At 36.2% G+C, this 6,383-nt stretch overlaps 1 long non-coding RNA gene across 1 annotated transcript; it reads right to left on the bottom strand.

Moving 5' to 3' along the window:
* Nucleotides 1-2,369: 2,369 nt before the first annotated feature.
* Nucleotides 2,370-6,018, bottom strand: LOC134289919 (uncharacterized). Its single transcript, XR_009998755.1, has 2 exons — nt 5,488-6,018; nt 2,370-4,845 (listed from the first exon to the last, which is right to left on the bottom strand). It is a non-coding gene; the product is annotated as an uncharacterized LOC134289919 (long non-coding RNA).
* Between the last annotated feature and the right edge of the window lie 365 nt (nt 6,019-6,383).

A 6,383-nucleotide genomic window follows, 5' to 3' on the forward strand; every position in this document is an offset into this window, starting at 1 on the left:
CTGAATTCCAGTTTAGAAAAGCGCTGCCAAGTGGACAGTGTGTACGTGGATTTTTCCAAAGCATTTGATAAAGTCCCTCATGATCTAGCACTGAGAAAACTCAACGTTCTAGGCTTTCCTGATTGGCTTATCTCTTGGCTACGCTCATACCTGCATGGTAGATCTGCATATGTTAAATTGAAATCCGTAGAGTCAACTCGTTTTTCGACACCTTCAGGCGTTCCGCAAGGTAGCCATCTCGGACCGTTGATATTTATATTATTCGTCAATGATCTGAGCCACCGAATCAGTTCTCATCACCTCATGTACGCTGACGACCTAAAGATCTACCGGATCATAAGTTCGCTAGTAGACTGTGCCGCTCTGCAACAGGACATCGACGTTGTAGCTTCTTGGTGCGTATCAAACGGAATGGAACTGAATGCAATCAAATGTAAAGTCATCAGCTTCAGCAAATCGTATTCACAGTTGAACTTTGCGTACAGAGCAAACCGTATTGCGTTAGACCGTGTGACTTCTATCAAGGACCTAGGAGTAATAATGGACTGCAAATTAAGTTTTAATGAGCACGTGGCATCCACAACCGCTAAGGCTTTTGCGGTACTCGGGTTCATTCGTCGAAATACTTCAGAATTCCATGACGTGTACGCTCTTAAAACTGTTTATTGCTCGCTTGTCCGAAGTATACTCGAGTATGCAGTTCAGATCTGGGCTCCATTTCACGAAATTCAAATTGGACGTATCGAACGAGTTCATTATGCCTTACGTCGACTACCATGGTCTAACCCGCTAAAGCTGCCTCCGTTCAACGAACGATGCCAACTGATAAGGCTGGAGTCACTGCGCAAGCGTCGAGTGTATCTTCAACTGATGTTTGCGTTCGATCTTTTGAGCAACCGAATTGACTGTCCTGAGCTGCTTCAGCAAGCTCAATTTTTCGTACCGGCACGACGAACGCGTCAGCGATCTCTCTTCAGGGCTGCTCGACATCGCACCGTGTTTGGACAAAACCATCCGCTTGAACGGTGCTTCAATGCACTCAACGAAGTCGATGTTTTTGATTTTAATGTAAGTAGGGATCGATTTAGAAACTTTATTAGAATTAATTTAGTATAAGCAATAATCAGTCTGTACAGTATTTCTGAAGACGGTGACAAATAAAAAAAAAAAATTGATGCTGTTTGATGAGCAAAACTTTGGGCAACAGTGTTGTTGTTTTCTCCATTTCTTGCAACATAAACAACATAGTTATCCAAAGTTTTGCTCAAACAGCATCAATTTAGGCAAGGAATCATAATACCCACGCTTTTTGCACTATTTCATTGCAGAAACGGAGAATTGACCTTCTCACCATACTAAAATTCAGCTCATTACTACAAATCTAGTACTACACCGAACGTGCCCCATTGATCATCTCACCATACAAAAATCCAGCTCACTACTTCAATCTAGTACTTCACTGATTGCGTCCTATTGTATACTGCCGTTATACGCATAATTGTCCCATGTTATATGGGATTCTCATATAACATGGGACAATCGGGCGTAGAACGGCAGTATAGTGGTGTGCTTTCTGTATCGCATGTGTGTCATAAATACAAACTGTGGAAATGGAAACTAGCCATAACGCCAGACTTTAAATAGAGTGACTGAACTGAACAGCTTGCCAGAGCCAGCAGTGATTTGGAAACTGAACCTGATCTCAGGGATGCCAGGTGAAATTTTCAAATGTCTCTGCAGGGCACGGTAAAATGTCTTCACATGTCGATGTCGTCACACTCTGTATTGTGGCTTTTTTATAAAATTAATGTTTAAAATCAAAATTTAAGCAATGTTTTCACTGCGCTCTATATCAAATCAAGTAATATAGCGTGATGACCATGGTAATGACATCCTATGTCAAGAAACCCGGATAAAAAATACAATAGAAAAACATAATATTCTTATGTAACAGTACCATTGAAAACCATACTCTCACAATAGAATTCAATGTTAAAATAACAGTAGAAAAACAATAGAATCAAATGTTTCTAACAATAGAATCAAATGTGAATGAGCATTTCACATTGAATTGTATAGGTTGTTAAGTATCGTAACAATAGAAAAAAGGACTTTTTTCCATACAAGTTTTTTCGCAAAACAGAAGATTCTAATGTAAATGAAATGTTGTTAATGCATATACGGGGAATCAAATATACCGTAGATTTTTATGTATTTGTATTGTTTTGAACTGTTAAATATGCCAAGAACTGTCTATTTTGAACTGTGATCTTACATTAGATTCAATGGTTTGGGGATGGTTTTCTATTGTGAAACAGAAGATTCTTATGTTTTCGAATTGTTCCAAAAAGTGAATTGCACGGTAAACGTATTGTTTTGGGTAGTGATTTTATTTATGGTTCCACATTTGATTCAATTGTTTTGGAATTGTTTTCTATTGTGAAACAGAACATACTGTTTGTACTGTATTTACATTGAATTTAATGGTTTGGGTATCGTTTTCTATTGTGATACAGAAGATTCTTATGTTTTCGAATTGTTTCAAACAGTGAATTGCACGGTAAACGTATTGTTTTGAGTAGTAATTTTATTACTGATTCCACATTTGATTCAATGGTTTGGGAATTGTTTTCTATTGTGATACACAAGATTCTTATGTTTTCATATTGTTCTTTGAGCACTGATTTAATTACACATTAGATTCTATTGTTCTGGAATTGCTTTCAATTGTGATTACGGAACATACTGTTTTTCCCTATCCAAAGGTTTGGGAATTGTTTTCTATTGTGAAACAGAAAATTCTAATGTTTTGGAATAGTTTTATTTTACAAGCGATTATGAACATTTTGGCATGATTTGATCTATTTCTGCTTTTTATTTTTGTTACTGATTGCTTGAGAAAATTCTGAAAAACAGTGAATCTGAACTATCTTTATGCATTTGGACTAGAAGCTTGTATATTTTATGCTACATTCAGGGCTACATTTTAAGAACACAGATCGAACAATTATCTAATATTTGGATCAATCATGTCGTAAATCGAGTAATGTTTAATTGCATTAATGATTGAAGCTTGGGCTCCCATGCCCCACCAGCCAGATAACTGGGTTTAGCAGACTAAGCATTATATGTGGCAACACTATAAGCGGCATGATGGAACCGTGCCTAAGCGCGCTAAGTGTTATTAGACCACTAATGTAGTTGCATTTAGTGGGTGATGAGGTACAAAAGTAACATTACAGCTTGCTTAACCATTATTGTAGCACTAAAAAAAACTCGATATACTACAACTTGAACCTATACTTGAACATCATTCGAAGCGTTAAAATGCAAGATATTGCATAGATTAAGTTCGTTAAATGTTGACTTTACACAAGCTTCTATGTTGTTTGAATGTTCTTCAAATATTCGAATCGCTCATTTTATTGTTCAATAAACGTCAATGGTTTGGGAATTGTTTTCTATTGTGATACACAAGATTCTTATGTTTTCATATTGTTCTTTGAGCACTGACTTAATTACACATTAGATTCTATTGTTCTGGAATTGCTTTCAATTGTGATTACGGAACATACTGTTTTTCCCTATCCAAAGGTTTGGGAATTGTTTTCTATTGTGAAACAGAAAATTCTAATGTTTTGGAATAGTTTTATTTTACAAGCGATTATGAACATTTTGGCATGATTTGATCTATTTCTGCTTTTTACTTTTGTTACTGATTGCTTGAGAAAATTCTGAAAAACAGTGAATCTGAACTATCTTTATGCATTTGGACTAGAAGCTTGTATATTTTATGCTACATTCAGGGCTACATTTTAAGAACACAGATCGAACAATTATCTAATATTTGGATCAATCATGTCGTAAATCGAGTAATGTTTAATTGCATTAATGATTGAAGCTTGGGCTCCCATGCCCCACCAGCCAGATAACTGGGTTTAGCAGACTAAGCATTATATGTGGCAACACTATAAGCGGCATGATGGAACCGTGCCTAAGCGCGCTAAGTGTTATTAGACCACTAATGTAGTTGCATTTAGTGGGTGATGAGGTACAAAAGTAACATTACAGCTTGCTTAACCATTATTGTAGCACTAAAAAAAACTCGATATACTACAACTTGAACCTATACTTGAACATCATTCGAAGCGTTAAAATGCAAGATATTGCATAGATTAAGTTCGTTAAATGTTGACTTTACACAAGCTTCTATGTTGTTTGAATGTTCTTCAAATATTCGAATCGCTCATTTTATTGTTCAATAAACGTCTAATTGCATTAATGGATGAAGCTTGGGCTCCCATGTCCCACCAGCCAGATAACTGGGTTTAGCAAACTAAGCATTATATGTGGCAACACTATAAGCGGCATGATGGAACCGTGCCGAAGCGCGCTAAGTGTTATTAGACCACTAATGTAGTTGCATTTAGTGGGTGATGAGGTACAAAAGTAACATTACAGCGTGCTTAACCATTATTGTAGCATTTATGGACATTTGATGAACTACAGCTTGTGGAATACAGCATACAATATAGAATTTGATTCAAAGGCATGCATGTGTTCCAAGCTTAAAGAGCGAACCTATATTTAAAAACCTTGCAAAGCTACCAAATGCAAAAGATGGTTCTACGGTTCTACTCAGTAATATGTTTCACATTTGATTTCACGAAAAAAAGTTTGATGATGAAACTATTGCAGTCAAGATTGCGGTCAAATTAGAGGAAGGGAAAATTAGTATTTTTACAATAAGTCCGTTGGCCCTCATGCAGATCTTGCTTAGATCGGCATTCAACAAGCTCTGGGTTGATTGCTTATGCACCGCGCACCGGCTTGACGTCCTTGTCACTGTTGAGAGATGAGAAGGGGTTATTAATAACGAAACTTGGGTTCAAATATAATTTAGAATTTTATGTACAGTGCCGATTCGTTCGTTGGGGGCTCATGAGATGGGCTGCCTCGATGGTTAGATGTTTGCAGATTGGGGCAAAACCCAACTAAAAAGTAGTGTCCGAGGTACTGTCAATGTCAAAATCGAAGGCGCTGTCGCATCGCAGGTCCTGTATACAGAACGTTTGTGCAAGTATATTAAGTCAATAATCAATAATTTTAAATGCCAGTATTTTCTCTGTGCGTTGATACATACTTTCTGGGGCGGTCTCTAAATTAGAAAACCATGATGCTCCCCTTATCAAAAGCTCGCAACTTTTTCTTGCTATATTTCCATTTTTTTCAATATTTTCTTTTAATATTTTTTTTAATACTGGTACAATAAAATTAGCCCTTTTCAAATGTTAGTTTAGAAAACTTTAAAAAAATCTTAAATATAGGTAAAAAGTACTAATTAGATGATTTTATTATATTATGAAAAAGGTCGAACCAACCCTGGGAATTTTTCTGGGAAAGTGTGATTCGCTACCAGCCCTGCCCTGCCAACTCAACTTCTCGCCTCTCGGCTCTCGCAAAAGCGCAAACAAAACACATACAAACCTGTTGAAATGCCGCAACTGTTGAATGATTCAGCACTGCACCACACACTATTATTTTCTCCCGTGAGGAAAATGCGGAAAATTCACGCAGCTGAGCGTGAATTTTCCACATTTTCCGCACACAAAACTGCTATTCAGAATTTTTTACCGCTGACGACCGAGCTGACTACAACAAAACTTGGCTGTCATCGATACACACTGTTTCGGAATTACTCAAAAACCCAAGCAATAACCCTTTTATTTTCAAACGTCCAGACCATTGAAAAACAGTATATTTCAATGTTACTGATACATTCTATTGTAAACTAATGGTTTGAACGCTGAATCCAACAGTAACAAAGAATTCAATTGTTAATCTATTGTTTGGGTATGTAACCATGGAATCTAATGTAAATCTTTTGTAATCATTAAAAAGAATCAAATTTTAAAAACACTGTACAATACATTCACAATAGAAAGCAATGTTAACATAAGAATCTGTGGTTTTTCAATTGTTTTTCCCATAGCCTTAATTGTTCGTTTTTATCCGGGAAGGCTTTCACACTACGCCGCCATGATGTAGTTCACTGTTTATGTTAATGAGCTAAAAATAAATAACGTTGCGCGTAAACTTTCAAAAAATGTTTATTTATGTCGATATGTAAATTTATTAACAAATTTCTCATGAAACTGGTAGGGGATTTCGGATATTCTGATTTTAGAGAAATTTCGATGGAAATACTTAATCATTTTAATATTATCTTCATACCTGTATGGATTCCACAAGATGTTTCTTTTATAATTATTCAAGGAGTTGCTCTTGGTATTCATCTAAAACTTTTTTTTTTTTTGTAATTCCTCCAGGAGTCTGGAATCCCTTAATATAGTTTCTTCTGGGATTCATCCAGTTTTTTTGTT

This window comes from Aedes albopictus, chromosome 3 (assembly GCF_035046485.1).
Source record: "Aedes albopictus strain Foshan chromosome 3, AalbF5, whole genome shotgun sequence".
Classification (NCBI taxonomy): Eukaryota; Metazoa; Arthropoda; class Insecta; order Diptera; family Culicidae; genus Aedes; species Aedes albopictus.